Source organism: Pinus tabuliformis, chromosome 9 (assembly GCF_031772625.1).
Source record: "Pinus tabuliformis cultivar Carrire ecotype Pingquan chromosome 9, CPIR1, whole genome shotgun sequence".
NCBI classification, from domain to species: Eukaryota; Viridiplantae; Streptophyta; class Pinopsida; order Pinales; family Pinaceae; genus Pinus; species Pinus tabuliformis.
In genome coordinates, this window is record NC_142307.1 from 841,377,989 (window position 1) to 841,400,995 (window position 23,007).

General features: G+C 39.6%; 1 pseudogene; it reads left to right on the plus strand.

Annotated features, from left to right (window-relative positions):
- Window positions 1-2,405: 2,405 nt before the first annotated feature.
- The window catches only part of LOC149151412 (auxin response factor 19 pseudogene), a 35,794-nt pseudogene continuing 15,192 nt past the window's right edge, over window positions 2,406-23,007 (plus strand).

Sequence of the window (23,007 nt, forward strand, 5' to 3'; positions counted from 1 at the left end):
AAGAAAGTACCTGGGTTTGCAAGGCTCCAACAAAGGAACCAAAATTTGATTTGAAGCACGCTAAGGAGACCTTCGTGGAAGCTAAGAGGAGCTTCGCTGATGCCTCCACTTCAAGAAGTAAGGATAGATTAAAGTCATAAATGGACCCATCGAGGCTCACTACATTCCTGGAGACATGCATGAGCCTACTACATGACAGCAAGGCTATGAAGGGGCTACAAGAACTCATAACTAGATGCGTTGGGACTGTGCCAGGGGAGTTGCGTGTAGTCCAAAATCTCGGGAAGCACACGACGCGAATAGGAAGGGAGATGATATTGACTGCGCAGATCAGGGAATATGAGATGGATCAAGTGTTTCTGGATCTAGGATTGGACATGAAAATCCTTCCAAAGTAGACATGGGAGCACATGGACAAGCTTGTGTTGCAATGGTCTCCTATCCAACTATGAATGGTGAACTAGCAAAAGATCCTACCTATGGGAAGATTGCAGGGAATCACAGTAGACATCAAAGGAGCAAGCACGCTAGCAGATTTCGAAGTGATAGAGATTTTTGATGACAACAATCCATACCCTGCACTACTGGGAATAAATTGGGCCACTGACATGAATGGAGTGATAAATCTAAAGAAGCAAAAGATGATTTTTGAGAAAACGTCACTGCGCATAGTGGTACATTTAGACCTTGCGGAAGGATCTCGCTACACAGAGCCAGTGCATGACTATGATAGTGACAATGATATAGACTATATCTACAAGATAACTACATGTGAGAAAGACTAGGTAAATCCAACCGCAGATGGCCAAATCTCATGGGAGAGCGAAAGCTCTTATACGTCAGATTCTGGCGAAGAGATAAAAAGATGGCAGAACCGGTTACACGAGGTAACCATGCTCAACTGCAACATGATAACAAGATTGCTGCCCTGCGTAGCAATGGAGGTAAGAGACCTGCCTATGTATGATGAGTTAAGCAAGGTGGATGACTTCCTAAACAAATTTGAAAAAGAAGTACCGGAACAACAACATTTCGATGCTCTGAAATGGGTACTAAGAGCTATGCCCGCAATATGGTGGGGTAGACACCGTAGAAGTTTTGAGGACTGGAGCACATGCATAAGGAATATGTGAATATGGTTTAGGAAGCCTCAGATGTGGTTAAAAGACAAGTATGACAAACAAATCGGCCCGTGCGCCCACCTTTCCAGGTGGGTACAAGAATATGGTACAAAACTTGCAGGAATACACACAGTACTCACAGTAGGAGACATAATCGAGACACTGGTGCAGGAAAGACAATGGCACAAATGACCCCTCCGTTTGAGACCAGGAAGTATGGTAATACCAAGCACAAAAAATCATATTCACGCATAATCTTTTGACAAAGTAAGTGAAGCACTGAACATGGTCCACCATGTGAAGCGGGCTGACTAGGACCTCCACGTACTAACGGTTCTCTGGGAATATAGGACCGTGTGCAAAACCCTAACCACACAGGCACCACCAAGGCTAGAGTATGAAGAAACTGAAGTAAGCCCTATAACACTTGGAGAACTTAGACCATGCATGATCGTGCCAATAGATACGATGGTTCGCAGAACCTTAGAAGTAGAAATCCAACAAGGAAATTTTAGGCTCTAAGAGCTTGAAAAAGAAAGGGTGCGATTAAGGAAGAAAAGTGCTTTGGTAGAAGCAAAAGTCAAGAAGCTAGAAGATGAAATAAGGAATGATTTTCTCGATAATAAGACCACGGTAACAAAACAGGGTGTGCATGATCATACTGACAAGTTTGACCACTATCGCCATGAATTGATCAGTCTAATGCCTTGGCTTGGACCGAATATTACTAAGAGAATTAACCAGGGTGGTGCCCTGCAAATGATAAGGTGCGCGACGATGCCAATAATGGTAAAAGGTAGGTATTTCCTAGGAATAATGCTGGATGACCAGAGGAAACCACACATTGGTGGCACGACCACCTAACTAGCCGAAGGAGGAATAGTTTTAGTGCTCCAAGCAGTTGAAAGGAAGTGCAGACTATAAACTACTCTACCCGGAAGCTACCCAAGGTTGGATCTGCACGTAGAAACAAAAAGTCACAAGGTCCGGGACCGTGCATGGGGTGTTGTGCTACCGTGTGGGTTGGCAAGAAAGTGATCGTTGAAGTCACTATTCACGATGGGATGCTCGACTTCAGCAAAATGGAGTGGGTGGCATGCATTTAAGACACGATTTATGGGCAAAATTTGGAAAAATTTGTCGCCAAGGAAGCATTAATGAACCACTACCCAGCATAAAACACTTGGTCATTTGTGAATTGAGAAATTGAGCAGATCCCTTATTGTTGTGAGTTGAGAATTGATTGAGCCCCTGAGTTTGCGAGTGCTATATTTTGGGACGAATATGATGGCAACTACTCAGGACATTATGGAGATAACTGAAATGACCGCTAGAGAGGCCGCGCAGGCCCTAGCTGTGGGAGATGCTCCAGAAGGAGTTTGGATTGTAGCAGAAATCCTGAAATCCTCGTGCACACCAAGACCTAAGAAGGACAAACAAGCGATGGTTCTCGTACGTGTGTCCCCACGGAACCCGCTACACACCAAGATGTTAATGGAGGAGAAGGGGAAGCCGTCACCATAGAGACTAATGAAGAAGGAGAATATCTAGAGGATCTTATCATTGCAGAGGAGGAGGATGAAGGCATGGAGGAGGACACTCAGCCTGTGCACGTTGCGAGAAAAATGCCTACCTATGTCCCCCCACAAAAAGGGAAGGTGAAAGTGCCCAAGGACCTGGACGAGACCAAGAGCTCGCTCTAGACCCCGCTCCTCCTAGAAAAATTTATTTTTGAAGGTACGCAACTGGTACAAGTTCCGAGCCTAAAATTTGAATATTGGGACCTCACTGACCATGAGAAGTTCCCTCACCTTGAGACTAGGAACCTTTTGAAGCCCAAACAGAACACCACAGTAGGGGTGATAGAATTAGAGTCACGGAAGTGGTTGCGCGGAGTGGAAAAGGCTGGGCTACTAAACCTACTCTGGGTGCCGCACTTTCATCGCACACCAATAACCATTTTTGTCATCAGGCAACTGCTTTGCCTGGTGCATGATGGGTGTTTATGGCTGGAGGAGCCCGTCCCCATCACAGTAGACCTGATTCATTGCATCTCCTGGCTTCCATGTAAAGGAGAGTACCCCATGGACATATTGGAAGGGAAGGGCAGTGACTTGGCCATCGCATAGGCCATGAAGAAAAAGTACAAGCTAGAGAAGAAGAGGGGCCATGCCATCTCCAGCATCAAGGAGAAAGCAATGCACGTGGCGACCCAAATCCTGGCAAGAAAGGTCATGTGTAAGTGCCGCGTGACGAAGTACCTACATCAGTGGTAGCACTGGCTGAGCAGTGCATGGAGGGGGTCCAGTTTAACTGGTCTGAGTTCTTCTGCAAGGAGTTTTTAGAAAATTGCCACGAAGCCCAGGAACAAGGAAAAACTTTCCACTATGCATGGCTATTGCTGTCCATAGTGATCGTGGTTGGGGAATTGCTGGAAAATATTCAATTACCCATAATTGACAAGGATTTACCAGAGGCCATGAAGTACACTTTGCTCTGGGCCATAAAGGATGATAAGAGGATATGCGATAAAAAAATCTTCTGGGTGTTCATGGAGATGAACCTCAAAATGGGGATCAACCGTAAGTCATGGTTGTCACCCATTGTTTACAACAATTTGTAAATTTTTGCATAATTTAAAGTAGACATGCATAATATTTACATCAGGGCGCGCAAGGACCCAATCAAGCAGTGGGTAAAGCTACCCTTTGTAGCCACAGACGATGTCATTTTTAATGTACTAGAGGCATGGCCGCTGGAGTTAAGCGCCCTAGACATCGCAGAGATTGAGAATTCAGTGGCATAAAGGAAGAAAGACAAGGCCAAGTTGTGCATCACACAGTTGACCGAAAAGAGAAGGAAGGATGCAGTGGCAGCAAAAGTGTGAGCAGTGCGGGATGTGGCACAAAAAGCCGCTAAGCAGGAAAAGGTCGCAGCAACAGTAGCAGCACAAGAGGCCGTTGCGAAGATGGGTGAGGGCCACACGACACAGGGGAAGGAAGCAGAGGAAGTAGAAACAGAAGAAGGGGGTGCGGACCCATAAACCACGTCAATGCAGCTGAAGCGCCAACACCTAATAGAACAGACAGGGTCGCGTAAGAAGGTCAAGGACTCGAAATTTCCCATTGACCTAATCACCCTAACTGAGGGTGATCTGCATGACATCAATGAAATGGTGCGTGAGGTCACCAATGAGGCTCTCCAAGATTTCATGTAAGAGAACTAGATTGTGTTGGGGGCCCTCAGAGTGTAGTTGCAGGAATTACAGGTGTGCCCCCTCAGGTTGGTACCCTTCCGACCAACCTCGCAATCGGATCCACGACAACAGAGCAAATGGTGTGCACATGGATGAAAAATACCATAGTGCTACCAAAAGGAGCACTAATGCCATCAAATGAGGTCGATAGGACTTTGGTTAGTGTGTTGAAAGGTCTCGGTATCAATCTAGCAGCACTCCCGCATGAGACCTTATATGTGTTGCAGGATGGGATAACTGCAAATCTGCGAGCTAGGGAGAGCCGTGCGCTCCAAGTCCTTAGCAAGTAGAGAATAAATATGGAAAAACTAAGCTTGTATCATGATGAATTGGTGTCACATAATCAATAGCTAGTACAGGCGATAGATGACGCTTGCCAAAGCATCCCAGAGCTAGCCATCCTAGTAGAGGCGCGGATCCACAGGGTAGCAGCAGGGCTCCGCGAGGCGAGGGAAGAAATGAAAAAGGTTCAGCTGGAGCTGAACCTTCAGATCATCGAGATGTGGTTAAAGGCTCAACCATCCACTCCCCTGGAAGTCATAAAATAGCACACTAGCACTATCACAGTGGGATTGGAGGAAATTGGAGGTGCAGTGCGAGACTGCACCAGTATGTTGGAGGAATCATTTGAGGTCCTCTCAAATCTGCAGGAGGACCCCAACATCCACCACTTAGAGACAAAGGCACAAGAACTCCAACAACAGTACGATAGTGTCCGAGGAACTGCGTAGACGGTGGTCCTCACTCAGAGGCTTGCACGGATGTAGCAGGCTAAAGTACTAAAGGAGCAAGTGGACGCAACATGACATAAGGAAGCAATCCTGAAGGTATGCATTCAACCTTGGATCGACAAGACCTTCACCATCACGACAAAAATCGAAGGCAAGCTCATACACATGCAGGGGATGCACACATTTATGCAGAGAAGCACTCCTGACACAGAGGTCTTGGAACAACGTATGCAACAAATCCAGCAAGTAGTAGCTCAATGCATTGTTGACCTTTGCGTAGTTCAAGAATAGTTGGAGGGACTCTATGCAAAGATTGTCATGCTGATAGAGTGACTCGAGGGCGAGTCACGATGTCTGTGTTGGGGGCCTGTTGGGAATGGAATCGCCCCAACGCATGTTTTTGGGCTTAAAGCCCAAGTTTTGACCGAATCTTATTGTAAATCTCCGCGAATTGTAGGCATGGGACACGAAAGTATGATAGAGTCATAGGGTTTTCCACCCTAGTTTTGTAATGTAATGTTGGCTGGATATACCTACCCAGGGTCTGCAGACCATGGGATTGTATTAATAGAGCGAGGCTCTAAGTGTAAAAGAGGAGATAGAAGAGAAGTATGAGAAGTCTAAGTGATTGAGTCGCAGTGTAAAGTGTGTCTTTGGGTCGTAGGGTAGGAGAAGGCTCTATAGCTGTGTGCGCAGAGGCCTAGTAGTCCGCAGCTAAGTGCGTAGACCCCTGCAGCTGAGTGTGTAGGGAAAGTCGAGTCTGTAACCGTGGAAAGAATCAACTAAGAGAAGTTTTTCTATAATTATGTGTATCTGTTCTTGGGTTAATGCATGACTGATATAATTTGTGAATATACTGTTTATTTACTGCGCACAGTTGTATGAAGGTTCTAAGTTGTTAAGTATAACTTAAAGCCCTCAAGCAGGTAAAGATAATTAACTAATATTGGAATATAAGAAAGGTTTTGACACAGAGTGCAACGCACAACCCCTGGGTAGGGCTGCACAAAGGTAGTATATCGGGTTGCGAGGAATGGGAAAGTGCACGAAGAAACCTATGCGCAAGGAAAAACCGCAGACTAGTCGAACTCATCAGACATCTCCAGGGTGCAGAAACCTATTTCTAGAACCATCCCATACTACTTCAAGTGAGACCTCAGTCCACTCTCCGTGGACTATTTCTGAAAGGTCCAGTAGTACCGGGATTTTTTTAGCTAATTAACTCTGAACCTGGGTCAGGCCCCAACAAGCCAACACAAAGAAATTGAGGGAGTGCACTCCTCGATGTGTACTCACCATATTTATATCAAGGAAGGTTGCAAGCCAATCTGACAACCCCAAAGGAGGATGAATCCAACTCTTAAAGATATAATCAAAGAAGAATTGCAAAAGCTACTAGATGCAAGATTCATTTACCCTATCTCAGATAGTGAGTGGGTCTCTCCTTTGGTGTTGGTTCCAAAGAAAAATGGTAAGTGGAGGATTTGTGTCGATTACAGGGAGTTAAACAAAGCCACAAAGAAGTACCATTTCCCTCTACCTTTCATCGACCAAGTGCTAGATGGCCTGGCAGGGAAATTTTTTTTCTCTTTCCTAGATGGATTAGGTACAATCAAATCAAGATTAGCTTAGAAGACTAGGATAAAACCACCTTCACTTGTCCTTGGGATACTTTCGCCTATAAGGTCCTTCCTTTTGGCCTATACAATGCTCCTGCCACTTTTCAGAGATAAGTCCTCAGTATATTTGTCGAGTTAGTCCATGATATGGTAGAAATTTATATGGATTAATTTACACCTTATGGAGGTGATTTTGAGGAGGCTCTGTCCAACTTAAGTAAGGTTGTGCACAAATGCATTGAAATGAACCTGGCTCTCAGTCCCAAAAAATGTGAATTCTTGATGAATACAGGGACTGTGCTAAGTCATTCAATATCTCACCAGGGACTATAGACCCAAACAAAATAGCTATCATCCAAAGGGTCCCACCTCCACAAAAGCAGATAGATGTCAAAAGTTTTCTAGGGTTAGCTGGATACTACTGAAGGTTTATAAAATACTTCAGCAAGTTGGCTTCTCCTTTATTTGGGTTGTTGGCCAAAGACTCTAAGTTTGTATGTTCAAAAAGCTATCAAGAGGCCTTGGACACCTTGAAGGACAAGTTAACCACTGCACCGATTCTATGAGGCCAAAATTGGGCCCTTCCTTTCCATATTCATGCTGATGCCTCACACAAAGCCATAGAAGCAGCCCTAGGCAAGATAGATGAATAATTTTCGTATGCCATTTACTTTATCAGTAAGAATCTGTCAAAGACCGAAATGAACTAAATAGTGACCGAAAAGGAGCTCCTGGTTGTTGTGCATTCATTGAAATAATTTAGGCATTATATTACAGGCTATCAAACATTCATACATATTGACCATGCTGCAATCTAATATTTAATGAATAAACCTGATGTGAATACCTGGATAATTAGATGGCTACTTTTACTACAACAGTTTGATCTAACTATTGTTGATAAGCATGGTAAGGAAAATGTTGTTGCAGATTGTTTGTCCAGATTAACTTTTCCTGCAGGTGAAAAGGGAATGGTTGATGATCAGTTACCATATGAACACTTATTTTCCATTTTAGTTCTCTCTCCATGGTTTGCTGACATTTCCCCACTCTTCATCATGATGTGAAAAGATATACTAGTTAGTGTGATCGGTGCCAAAGGATGGGAAAGCCTACTCCAAGAGATGAAATGCATCTGCAACCTCAAGTGACTTTTGAGCCATTTGACAAGTGGGGCATGGACTTCATTGGACCTATTGACCCTCCTTCCAAGAAAAAGAAGTATATCATTGTGTGCACTGACTATCTGACTAAGTAGGCTGAAACCAAGGCAATTAAGGCAGCAACAGAGGAGAAGGTGGCTGAGTTCTCAACGGAGAATGTATTTTACAAATTCGGGTACCCTAGAGAACTGGTCACTCATCAAGGCAACCAATTTACCTCCAACATGATTGAATACTTGCTCAACCAGCACAAGATCAAGCATAGGACCTCTACTTCCTATCACCCACAAGCTAATGGGTAAGTGGAGGTAACCAATAGAGCATTGGAGGGCATATTTACCAAAGTGGTTAGCAGCAACAGGAAATATTGGGAAGATAGACTAGTTGAGGCCACCTAGGCCTATAATACCACCTAGAAGACCACCACTGGATTCACACCCTATGAGATGGAATATAGGATAAAGGCCCTACTATCCATTCAATTTGAGTATAACACACTGAGGATGGAAGCCCAACTAGATCTAGATCTCAACAATGCACAAAAAGAGAGGTTTCTCTTGTTGAATGGTTTAGATGAGTTCAGAATGCAAGCCCTCCTACACACAGAGGTAACTCAACTTCAGAGGAAGATCTGGCATGATAATAACATCAAGGATAAGCAATTTCAAGAAGGTGATTTGGATTTGTTATATGATTCTAGATATAAAGACTTTAAGGGAAAGTTAAGGACAATATGGTTAGGGCCTTATGTTATAGAGAGATGTCATGATAATGGTTCAGTGTAGATCAGAACCATAGATGTAGAGGCCATTCCTTTACTTGTTAATGGGCACAAACTGAAAGTTTACAAGAGGCCATTGTCAAAGCAAGAGTTCATTGATGGTATCAATAAAAGAGTGATGGTGGTGGAGCAAGTTTTAGCTCCTACCTCATCAAGTCACTAAGAAAAGAAAAATAAAAATAAGGAGTCAGGTGAAAACCTCCATGAGGCGCCTGAGTCCCACTATTGAGCTGAAACCTCTTGGGGTGGCCCAATGGTGTCAAAAAAAAGGAGAAATAAAAATATCTCTGGGTGAAAACCTATCCTGAGGTGCCTAGGGCAAGAAGCTAGAACGAAAACCTCTTGGAGGCAGGCTATTCATTTTCAAAAAAAAAAAATAAAAAAAGAGAAAAAAAAATCATGAAAAATTGTTTGCAGGTCAGCAGGAGGATGATTAGGGAACAAAGGGGAATAAAAAAGGGACCTATTTCACTCATATTTTTACTTTCCCATCCATTATCATTCATCACTCCACCATTTATTTCATTTTTTTCACTCATTTGCCTTAGTTTGCAAGGGTACTGTGTTTTCTACTAAATTCCCTGTAAACCTACAGGATGATCCTGTAGGAATTACAGTGGCTTTGGAATCCTAAAATGAGTAACCCTAGGGCAAGGAAATGACCTGCCCATGTCAAAAAATAAAAAAACCCAACATCACAACTTCATTATGATACCTCTCTCCACCATGATCACCCCTGCATCCATCATAACAAAACATCAATTTCAAAAAAAATTCACGGTCTTCAAAAGAAAACACATAGGAAAATGAAACATGGAGCAGAAGGGAACAACACTTGAGTGTACTTCTCATTATTCACAATCCTAGACCTCCTCTCTATCCATGTCATCAGCCTCAAAGTCCCAGTAGTGGAAATGATCAAAAATTATAAGGGAGAAGCAGCTACAGGACATCCTGTAGGAAATCTTGTAGCAGCCTATCCCACAGAATAAAAATCATGAGTTGAAGCAAGCTTCCAGCATGAAGATCCAAGGGTAGAATAAGCTCCAGAGTAGTAGCAACACCATCATCTTCAACAGTAGGTACCTTCACATCAAGGGAATCATCATAGAGCAATTAAAAAGGAAGGAAAAATAACATGCAACCAACACACAACAAGCACCTCATGTCCTCAACAAATTGCAGCAAGGTATTATCACCACAGGTAAGTGTCTTGCTTGACTCTCTCATTTGCATAACGTAGTCAAAAGATGTAAAGGTTATGAGCGAGTTGGTTTATAAGTGAAAGGTGGCTAGTTAACTTTGCCACCTTCGTTCTGTCAGCGACGACAAAATAGTTAGTCCCCACACACATGGTAGCAGTCAAGTCAAAGAAAACGAGAATGAGATCAAAAGTAGTTGAGACTGCGGATGCCCGAAGTGGGAGTTGATTACGAGGAGAGGGGAATGATGAGGTGGTAGTGGGGACCAACGGTCCAAAAATAGAAAGAATCGTACCTTAGCTACCAACACACCACCTCATTCAACTCGACCATAAGAGGAAATAAACCTTGATCCCCATACACTCATGCATTCATCTCCTCAAGGCTCACTCTAGCAAAATATCTCTCGTACCCAAGAAACCTATAGAAAAAATAAATAAATAAATAAATAAATTCCATCTTTCTCGTGTGCAGGACTTCCTATAGGATTACACAGGAATTCCTACAGGATTACACAAGAATCCTATAGGATACATCAGACAGTCTATAAGATTGGCCGAGAGTAGTTTCATAAGGGAAAATGCAAGATTTGGCTACAACAAATAGCATGAGGAGGTAGGCTCTGCATTTCCTTCCATTTTTCCAAGTGAATAAAAAAGAAAAATATCCTAGTTTGAGTGAATTTGATAATTGTGTAAAGGAATTGTCTCCTCAAGTATTTCAATCACATTTCCTCCTGCATTAAAATTTGTATCAACCATATCTTCTCCTTAAAATTCACCAGACAAAATGACAAGGGGGTTTAACAAAAGGGAGTGTATTAGCACTATGAGGATTCAACAAAACCCTCCTATGTTAGAAATCTTCATGAGGCATAATTGGATGGGGTATTTTGAGAAATTGAGGGGGTATGATGATGAAGTGGCTCGATATTTTTCTCTCTCCATCATTCCACTAACCAAAACCCATGCCATTGTTGTGGTGAGAGGCCTCTCCATAGAGCTCACCACTGAACTCATAAGCATAATTACCACACTTCCCCTAGGAGTTCCTTGGATAAAGGAAGAGAAGGGAGATAGAGAGACTGCAAAGAAGAAATTGTTTTTAGAGGGAGAGGAGCCCATTGAGGAGAAGAATGGAGTAAGGAGAACAAGCCTACCATACCCCTAGAATGAGGTAAGCTACCACCTTATAAAATACATATCATGTGAAGGTAGGTATAGTGTGTTTTGCGATTATCACTTTAGGCTCCTTGAAGAATTGAGGTTTGGAGTAGAAACACCTCCTCACCGCAGGCTCAACATACCATACTTCCTTCTACAATCATTGATAGATACAAGCATAAAGGTGCAGGAAGGAAACTACCAATAGGTAGCCCACCATGGGTTAATTAGAATCATCATAGAAGATGCCCTCCAAAACCTCAGAATTCCTATCCAATGGGAAATTTTCAGAGACATGAAAACAAATGAGGATATGAAATCCCTCACATATGATATTAGCCCTAATGTCAGTGAAAAGGATGAATAAGAGAGTGAAACAAATGGAGAATAAGAAGAGAAGGATGAAGAGGAGATAGAAGATGATGAAGAGGAAGAGAAAGAGAAAGAAGGTGATGAAGAAATAGAGGAAGATGTCAAGGAGGACACTGATAAACAAGATGAGGATCTAAAGGGGGAAGAAGAGGGGAAAGGCATAGGTAAAAAGGGCAATGGAAAAGAGGAGGAAGAAGACAAGGAGGAGTCACCTAAGGTGTCTCTAGAACCCACTGAGAGAGGCAATAGCTACCCTCACTGCCCTTAGCACCCCTATCAAACAAAAAGGCAAAAGACAGAGGCAAACCCCCTTATACTTTAGAACAAGGAAAAGTACAATGATAAGGCAAGGAAAGCCCCAAACTCCAACCAAGGTTCCCATTGTTATTGAGGACTCATCTAAATAGCAGGAGAAGATGGATCCTCCTATAAAAACTCAAGAAGAAGGATACTCATCATAAACCTCCCCTAAGTCTCCTATCACCTATGTGAGAAGGCCTGTAACCAAGTCTACCTCATCCAAAGGAAAAGGCATCCTACAAAATACACAAAAAGCCCTCCAGGAAGCTGAGGTAGTCCTATAGGAAACTCTGCTAAACCTATAGGAAACTCAAAAGTTGGATGAGGAAAGAAGTAAGCAGATAGAAACAAAGGGAGAGGACCCAGAGTTAAGGGGACTGAGTCCTCAAACTAACCTTGACTCCTACTATAGATTTATTGAGGGGGGTAGGGCCATTCCACAAAAATTTGTCATTCAATTATTCTTTGAGCTTGAGAAATAAAGAGCCAGAACTCATAGATGGATCTAGATTTCCAAGTCCAAGGGAGTGGAGGACATTGGTCACATGGAGGAGAATCTCAAAGAGATGGGAAGGGAGCTAAGTAGCTTCAGGGATAGAGAGGCCATAATAAAAAATCAGTTCGAGGAATAAAATGCATGGTTGAAAGGACAACTGCAAGAAAGAGAGAATCAATTGGAATCCATGGCCAGTCTATCTTTGGAAGTAAACCAATGCAGGATTCTAGCTAAGTTCTATGCATTATAACTTAAGGAATAGTGGTTGCAGTTCCAAATCAAGACCCTAGCACAAAGAGGCACTATTCCATTCCAGGATTATAGACAGTTCATTGATCTTTGTGATCAAAGCACATTGGAAGATAGGGATAATATGTCTAAGTTCTACTTGCATAACATGGCTTTGACATATATTAATGCATGGGACCCTAATGAAAAGCTAGGGGATTTACAATTGATGGCTTTGGCATCATGGATGAACCATGAGGAAGTAAGGGCTGGAGAAATGAAGAGGATATTGGCAAGGGAACAAACAGAGCCTCTTATGATTAGAGCCAAGCAGTCCATTCCAATGGTTGTCATTAGCACGCATAATTTAATTTCAAATGATCCTTAACTTGCACCCAGGTATCTTGCTGCCCAAGAGCAAGACATTACACATTTTAAGGACATGTTCAAATTGTTAGGGGATGACAACATGCAAGCATGCCTAAGGAGATGGAATAATTTTCCATATAGTTTGAAGATCAGAGAGTACCACTCTCCTCAGAGGATGAGAGAAGCACTAAACAGGACACCCATGTACAAGAAATCCATACAAAGGCTCCAAGTCAATTGGATTGGCTTGAGACTCAATCCACCACTACTCTTGGGGATGTTATAAGGAAGGAATGAAGAAGAAGAAAGAAAGCAGTGGGAGGAGGTAGAAAACAAGGTAGGATTCTATGCACAAGAAGAGGAAACCACAATAGAAGTATGTGATGTCAGGGAGGCCATAAGAGCTATGAAAGACATGGATATTGATTGAGTTTCTCAAAGGATGAGCAACACTTTCAACAGGGGGTGATGATGAGCCTCATCATTAGGTAATAATATGGACCTTAATTCACCTACTAGCTAGTCAAAACAACTCTTCTCACAATTTATTATATGTTTTTATTATATTTTGTTTAATGAGATGAGTTAAAGTGATATCTTATGCCTAGTGGACTAATATGCATTGAATGCAGGTTTGGAAGAGAAAATCAAGGAATTTTGGCAATACTAAGGTTTGAAACTCAAATGGGACAAGAGAGAGAGACTGTAGGAGGTATATCCTCCTCATTTACTCCTCCCCCATTCGAATATTCCTCCATTTATCACACCATCTCGGAGTGCAATCAACCAAGTCATGAAGATCAAAAGGCAGCTGAGCAAGTGATAGACAAAGATTTACTTCATCTCAAGGTTGGGAGTTGAGCCTCCCTGGATTTAAGGAAGTTATTTTGGGACTTTATTTGTATAAGTAGAGAGGCCTAGAGCCTCATTAGGGTTCGAATTTTTGTTGTAAAAACACTAGTTATTTTCTAGCTCCAGAGTTGTGGAAGACATTAATGTACTTTTTTGTTTTGATAATGAAAATGAGTTTTTTCTTGATCCAACACTGAGTTAACTCAGAGGGATGAAGCTCTCAGGTTAGGGTCCAACCCGAGCAGCAAAGGTTCCTCTTCTTATATCTATATTCTTGGCTTAGTTTCATATATTCATGGTTGAATTGTCTTTAGAAGTGTTTCATTGCAAGTAATGTAGATTTGATTAGTCGTTTATTAGTTTGTTTCCATTTGTTATTTCCTTCAATAGCAGGTTAGAAGGGATCAAAGGAGCACCACAAAGCGGTCAGTAGGTGTCTTGGCCTCACCTCTTCCCTCAGGGATCATGATTTGAGGAAAAGACCCTTATGTAGCCCCAAAAAGATAGATTTCCATTTTCTCATAATATTTAGAGTTTACTGTACAACCAGAATTTGATCAATTTTATAAGTGTAGGATTTAATTACCATATCTTCCATCTTTTGTCTTACAGTAGATCTCATCCATGATTACATTTTATTCAGCAATTTTCATCATGCATGAAGTAGACATCTAGTTCATTAAATTCTTCTTTTCTAGCTTGTTAGAATTCTTCTTATTTACATGACTTTTGGGCAATTATAAATGTTTGATGCAGAGTAGGTGCTTCAGAAATATAAAGATATATCATAGTAGGAAACCACCTTCCAACTTCATCCATCCATAATCATTCCTTTCTTTCACCAAGACCTTCACCAATCTCATCATTTTACATAGAAATTCCTCCAAGCATGTTGAGTGAATACAACCATCTCCTAACCTTGGTTTTGAGTTCTGAGTGATCATAGGTATTTTCTCAATCCATTCCACCCATCCACCACCTTTCCTAAGCCTTCCTTTACCTCTAGCAACCATTTTTTTCTCTCAGCTATATCTTGTAGAAATACAGGAAATCTTATAGGTTTATAGTACATCTGGTAGGTTTTCCTATAGTGGCATGTTTTGAGGCCGAATTGAGTGAAAACCTCTAGGAAGCCACACCAGGAAACCCAAGGGTCTCCCAAACCTTCCAACCATCTCCTAAACCTCCCAACCACCCACCAGCATCACTAAGCCAGCTGCCACATCACCAAAAGAGATTAGGGTTTACACTTGATTTTCCATAAAAAGAATAAAAAGAACAAAACAAATTTCTTTCAGTCCTTTACATGCACAATAGTGATGTTTAATGTCTTGAAATTCCATGCTTTCGACAGTATCATTTCATACATGTTAGCTTGGAATTCTTGTAAAGCATAGTTTCTCAACAGTCAGTTAGAGAATGCTATGTTTTTAGCATAGGATTTCAATCATTTTCCTTATTGCAGTAGACAAGCTTTCTCCTAGAGTATATTTCTCTTTTTATCATCAACAATCAAGCTTCTTCTTAATCCATAAAAATCTGGCTTGAAAACCCTAGTGATCTCTCGCCAGCTGAACAATGACAAAAGGCAGAACCATCACTTTTACTTGTGTACATAGCACTGTTAACTCCAAGTTTGTAGGAACCCCGAGTTGATAAAGTAAAGTTGGTAGCCCCAGGAGTTGCAACATTCTTGCTAAAATACTGGTGCTCATCATATTCCTATAAGAAAGCAATGAAGAATTTCTCCCACAAGGAGCATAAGGTGGTTGACTAATCTATCCAAGAAGAAGAAAATGAAGAAAGAGATCAATCATGTGAAGAACACCATGATCACAGAGAATCACTATCTGACAAGATACTTTGAAGATATCTCCCGAAAGAAGGCATGACAACTCTAACAAATGAAGGAAGGATGCTTGACACCTATGAAGGCCTAGAGATATGAAAGGTGCAGATAATTGATTCTACTCTACAAATATGATGAAGAAGCCATCCAACAAAAGCAAAGCAACGATATCAGGATGAAGTCATGAAGGGATACTAGATCAAAGCATGGGAAAAAGCAAGCTCAATGAAGAATCCATGAGAAGATTATTATGAAGCATGGATAAGATGACAAAGGAGTAGCCAAATGACAAGAGAACTTGATATATGACAAGAAGACCACTTTCCATGAAGCAATGACATGTCAAGCTAGAAAGGGAAGTGATCGATGGATGGTGCCCTACCAAGAGGAAGTTAGAAAAAAGACTTCATGACATCAAAGGAAAAAAAAGATCGAGCAGTTGAAGGACCCACAAAGAAGAAGTTGTTAATGAATGGACAAGTCCCTAGCTAAGAGGGAGTTCTAACAAGTTCCCGAAGGAACTTGGGAAATTTACCTATCAAAGGAAACTTGGGCATGTATTACTCATTCTAGAGAAAGGGATAAACACAACATTCTTGTTTTCAATTGGGAAGAAAGAATTGGAGGATTGGGTAATCATCTGGCATCCGATACTCTTTGAGGATGTGTAGGGCATCCAAGACAAGAGTAGGCAAGAGGAATGATATTATTTGAGGGCTAGGAACTTGTTTTGTCGTACAAAAACCCCCCATTTGAAAGAATCCTTTAGATAACAAATGGGGACCCTTTAGAAAATAATTTTATTTAAAATTCATTAAAATATAAACAAAAATCCAAAACCCCACTCCAAAGGTTAAATCACATTTCGCATTTAAGAAAATTCTTGTGTGAAGTAGTTAACATTACCAATTGAAGCATCATTGATTTGTGATATGTGTATGATCTAAGAATATTCCTTTTCAGTCAAATCAGGTCATACTTTTCGCATCGCAAAAAAATAAATTAAACATGTTAAAAAAGATTCCTTTATGTATTGTGATATCAAGATGGACCTGACAAATCAATTAATTGTAATATCAAAATTTGTTCATAGTCATTGTATCGCAATATTGCAATTCACAGAATCATCAAAATGCAAATCAAACATATCATGTGACATTGCGAATAGCAAATTTGCAATGAAATACGGACCCATTGACACATCATTAAAGTTATATTTCACGTGTTAAGGGTGGTACATTAAAAAGTTTTAATGACCTGCTCCGAAAATATCGTTAGCATCTTGTGAGTTAATTTGAAACTTACGTGGATATTGTTTCAAATTATGGATATTTATGATTCCGCAGCTCAAGAAATTCAATGTCTTCTCACCATTATGGATGCATTTAAGTGTTTTCAGTTTCATTAATTGGAATAAGGTTTTTGTATTTTCATGTCGTTATGCTTCTATTTCTCATTCTCTACAATATCACTCTCGTCTTCTTTATGGTGACAGGAATATAACAGAGACTTGATTATCATGCCCCCGGCAGGGTGAGGTACGAACGCTCGACTATTAAGGAGAGGGCTCGACCAGCGCCCCCCCACCCAATAAGTAAATTGAAATTTATTGCTTGCTTGACGTTAGGAAAGCAAGGAAAAGCACCCGTAAAGCGGCACACCTTTGCATATATATGCACCTCTGGTTACTAATCCCGGCAAGTAGCCCAGCCACCCCCTTGGTACATTACTACCTTTGGGGAGTGCTCCCGGCTAGCGACGAATAAGACTATACCTATTGACTAGATGATCAAGATGAATAAGGGAAAGGGAAAACAATCCACGGTTGAAGATGTACAAGAGTCATCGCCTTTGTTTTCTGATACAACTTGTATACCAGAGTGTGGTACTAGCTCCTGGGAAAAAATTTATGGCCTATTCGAGAGGGAAATATAGAATGAAGCCATGATAGATGATATGCAATCTTCAGACGCTTCTTATCCTAAGGTTGCATGCTCTCTCTTGCATAAGATAGCAGTTATACCCAAAATATTGAGGAAAGAGAATTCGTGACCTCAAGGCAAGTGGTCATCGACTCCTTTAAACCAGAGGATATCATAAGAATGTATCATTTACCTCCACCGCATAAGGTTTATGATAAAGCATTTGTGGAAAAATTTGCTACTGAAAATGAAGAACCTTCCAAAGTTATAAAACAATGGAGGGAAAATCCAAGCAAGCACAAGATGGATAGAACTGGTATGTATTTAGTAGCCTCTCCCGCAGCTCCTTATTTATACATTTCTGCAATGATATGTAGGTTATTTGGGTATGCAGATGCTACCAAGTTTTCAGTGGAATGGGTGCCTCTCATTGATGCCACTTCTAATTCTATAGTCATGGATTTGGCCATGATTTTTTGAAATAACTTAGGCCGCCATATCATAAAATATATAAGGAATCATTATGTTACTACAAGAACCATTCCTCCATTTTATATGTCTGCCTATGTCATGGATGTTGTATGTTTCGCTTTTTCTTTTCCAATTATGGGATGGAAGTGGACTCTTCAGGATCCCACGCCAATCCATGTGTATCATAAATCTCTTTGGAAATCTTATTTCAATGAAAATTTGTATCGGATTTGTCAAGGGGTGATGCTCCATATTTATCAGGTTATCTTTGAAAAGAAATCCCTAAGGTTATCATAAGAAGCCAGGGCTAATATTCAACTTGTGGCGAGATGATTTGGAGAAGAATTTTTTACATATAGCATAGTTTTTGGAAGTATTTCTCTACCACATGTACTTCTGTGGTATGTCCCTGATAAAGTGTTAGCTAGAGAAATTCCATATTAGATAGTTAGCAAAGGTGTAACCAAATCTGTCAAAGATTCTAAAAAATCTATCTTGCCCACTTTCCCACTTAAGTATGGTGTTTATTGCTTAAATGATTTCAAACATGCATAAGTCGAAGTTAAACACATTCACAGTTTGAATCTTGTTGAGTTTAGAGAAAGGAAATATGACCCTGTCAAGGTCGTGTATGATTTCACCTTGGCTATTAACGTCAAGGAATTTATTCATGAGGATTATCATTTTGATGATCTTTTTCTAGCAGTTGAACACTTTTCACAGGTTTAGAGATTAGCTTCCCTCGGACAGAATCCAAATGAATTAATAGAATTCCAAGAATACAAACATCAAATGTTAACGCATGTGCCTTTTAATCTTCTTAAAATAATCCCACAAGAATCTCAGGAAGAAAGGTTATCTACTAATGGCTCAGAAGAAAATGCAAATAAACCATCCAATGATGTTGAATCACAAAAGGGGTATGTTATAGATAAAGACATAGAAGAACCTTACAACAATAAAAGTACTCATAAAGGACTTGATCAGGATCAGATGCAAAAAGAATGGGGGAATTTTGAACAAATCATCAGTGAATCACTAGGTGGTACCAATCAAGCACAAACTTTTCCTCAAACACCAAAACATCTCGAGAAATATTCTGGAAAAATCTCTCGCTACTTCAAAAGATGTCGAAGTAATTCATGCTTTTCCTTCTTCAAAGTTTGTTTTTAAAGAGGAAATTCCTCCTTTGGATATTTTTTATAGTCCCAAACATCAAGAAGTAATAAAGAGGCTATGGAAAAAGAGGAAAATTGACCATGCTGCTATTACTCTACTAGGAAATGAACCAATGGATGTTGTTTGGAAGGACACACCTATAGATCCATCTGAAATTTGAACAAATTATCTTAGTTTGCAGGAGATTATGCTTCTGCAACAATTGACAAAGTGGAAGAAGTGAGAAAATTTATCAAAGAAAAAGAGGAAATAATAAAGCAGCTAGAAGATCAACTCACAAAAGAAAAGGAGAATACACAAGAACATATTAAATCACATCTTGAACAAATGCAAAAGAGTTTTGATAGCCTAAGACTTTAGAGACAAGAAGAATTAAATGTTAAAGATATTGAAATTGTGTAGTTGTAATTTATTGCAGATCAGACAAAGCATTCCCCAAAAGTGGATGAATTCATCAAAGAAGTTTTATAAATTAATTCATTTTTATCAAAGCAACAATCAATCTTATGTAAGTAGTTAATAGATATTAGTCCATTGTGCCGAGAAGCTGATACATTAGTGGGTTGATTTAATGATGCTAAAACCAATTTTGAAGAAATAGATGAGAAAATCTCAAATTTGATCACATGATAGGATAATTCAAAGGGAAAGATAGTAGAATTTCCAAAGGTCAAAGAATCTCATAAGGACATTCTCTTCATTGATTAGGAAATCCAAATAAAACAGGCTGAAAGGGCAGTTTCAAGTGCAAGCGAAACATCAAACAATATAATTGAAACTATTAATGATAATCTTTGGTATGCAGGTTTCATTCAAAGATCTTCGCAAGGAAGTCTACCTGAGATTGATGATTTGAAATTAATATGGCATGAAAGTATTGCAACAAGAGCAAAACGAATCAGACAACTATTTGAATTTGAATTTGGATGCTTATTGGTCATATTTGGTAAAACCACAAAGTCAATTGATGGCACTTTGATGCTTAACCAATTCAATCATCCATATGACGCCACCGCTATTAGGTACAATTTATGCAGGACAAATAAAGATAAGCATTAGGAAGCCTTCAGAAGTTCAAGTTATGATGGATATCTCTGAAAAGTGGAAGAAAATGAGGAGCCAACACCAATCATGATCAGATTTTTAAGTTTTAAATCAATCTTAGTTTTTCATTTTTGGCACTAATTCTAAGGAGAGTTGTTTCACTCCTTGGGATTTAGTGCTTATCTATTTTTGTAATATTTTTTAATATTTAAACTCCTTTCATGTATTTATAAAGGGGTTTGATAATTTTATTTGAAACTCTTTAAAACATGCACTTTTGTACTTTTTAAAGTTTTTCTTTAATTTTTGAAGATCTACTCCATGAAAATTTATTTGAGAAAGTTTGTTATGAAACACACTTTTTCTTTTCTGTGATCAATCTTGGAGAAAACACATGGGTTGTAGCCTTATTGTCTAGTGATCAATCATCTCACATCGGGTATTTTTATCATTGCGTAGTGATTATTTTATGAATGATTAAGTTGTTTCTTTTTATGTTTATTGTTTGTCAATTATATTTTAATACAGCCTGTTATTCCTTCACTTTTGAACTATAGCTAAGCTGTCATCTTTTTTAATTTTGATAAGTGAAATTATGTTACATATTTGATGCGATACGTTTTAAAATCAACCATTTCAATTAACTATTTAATCGAAATATTTCTTTTATGAATGTTTTATACTTCTTGTGTGAATACTATTCATTATCGTTCAAGGTAGTCATTTATCTAGGTTGCACAAATATTTACTTAAACCCAGGTAAATAGTAAATATAGTTAGTTTGATTTTTTCTATTGAAACCACCCTCATCTACCAAATTAGCTTTGATAATCAAATGCATACCCCATCCTACCATCGTTTTCAAAGATTGGGAAACTGGTCCCATAAATCTAGTTGGAGCCACCAACCCAAACGGATCAGGGACAACATTCAAGTCCCTGACTGGATGGTTATCCCCCATGTTGTCGCAACGAATTTTGAGGCTTCAACATTTTGGCACTAGAAGTAGGGTTAGGGATTTGAATGACAAGAAAATCTAAATCAAAAATCCATTCTAATAGTAAAACTCCCTCACCGTCACCTCTAACTTATTGGTCACATTCTAGATCTCCAAATCCCAAACGTGAAGTTGTGAAAAAGTCTTTACAATCCACTAGTGTTTCCCCAAAGAAATCAAATCAAAATTCGTCTGTAGAAACTCCTGAAGTACAATATTTAATTCATAAACTAGAAGGGATTTGTCTATCTCAAGAAGAATTTTAATTATCTCAAGCTAGCATTTCTTCACATTTTCCTTCCTCTTAAATATTAACCAGATCCCAGAGTGAAAAATTTGGAATACCTCCATTTGAATTTCCTCTCCCTCCTCCTCGAAGGAAAACTAAGAAATTGGAGTCTAAAACTCATAGTGAGGTTCTTTAACCATCACCATATCCCTCATTTATTCCATCATCTTCATCACAAACTCACTCTATCCAATCATCCACCTCACCATCTCAGATAGTGATTTACACTGGTGCAGGAGCACAATCTTCCTCCACCCAATCATGTTCTACTACTGGTGCATCTTCTTCCACACAGATACTCGTAATGGCTCAAATACCATGGAAAAATCTAAGAGCCGTTCAAATGGTAGGACCATTACATCCATTACCTGCTCATCCAGAAAAATGGTTGCCAAACTCTAATCCAGTTGATGATCTTCCTGCCGAAGAACATATAAACAACTTCAAGCTATCTATAAATTTAAATGGATTTGTAGAAGAAGATTTTGTTGTACAAATATTTTCTTATACTTTACAAGGATCAGTAGGATCCTAGTACTTTTCATTACCATCTAGTTCCATTGATAATTGGAACGCATTCTAGGAACAATTCCTAACTAAGTTTGGAGATAACCGCTCAACAAGTACTCTTCTTAATGATCTCTCCAACTTAAAAGCTGAATCTAGAGATCCAGTTAAGGATTTCAATTCACATTTTAACAAATTATTAAATAAAATTCTAGTGGCATCCAAGCCAAGTGCTGAAGTACAAAATGAATGGTACATTTTTGCTCTTCCATCAAATGTAGCTATTTTTGTTGATAGAGCTGCTAAGCCAACCTTCGCTGAAAACATGAAAGAAGCTATAGCTATAGAGAAACGAATTTTTTCTTTAGAGAAGAAAAATGAATTAGAAGAAATAAAATCCAAAAGGGTTACCTTCAAAGATGAACCCAAGAATAAAACACCTAAAGATCCTTTCGATCTTGAAGGTCTGCAAAAAGTACTTAAAACCATGTCCAATGAAATGGTTGACATAAAAAATCAAGTAGCTGAAACTTCTTCTAGAAAACCCTTTAGACATTTTAAAATAAGTCCCATCTCTTATCCTAAACCTCCAAATACAATATCAAATGTTGAATCAAATTTGGAAGAAGAATAAGTATCAACAGTAGATGAACAAACCGATGATGAAGAGCTAGTTGAAGTACATGGAATGTGGGATTTCATTCTTCCTTTGTCAGACAATGAAGAAGAATAAGAAGCTTTACCTATCGCCACCAGAAGCAAGATCACTGTTGATTTGCCACAGACAAGTCAAAAATAGAAATCATCAACTCCTGCTGTCAAAGAAAAAGAAATAGGTAAGAAATCTTCTCCCAAGTCTACTTAGACATCTCCTTCTCAATCTAATTCTTAACCTTTTTCCAAAACCTTGTTAGTTTATAATGATATGGAATAAAACATAGTCGAAGACATGAATAAGACCATAGCTAATATTGCGCTATATGAGCTTAGCAAGCTTAAACATCAACAAAAGCTATTTCTCAAGGAATTAAAATAAGTCCCCACTTCTCCTCTTCCTGTTGCTGTAATTTCTCAGGCTTCTCAAGGAATGGGTAAG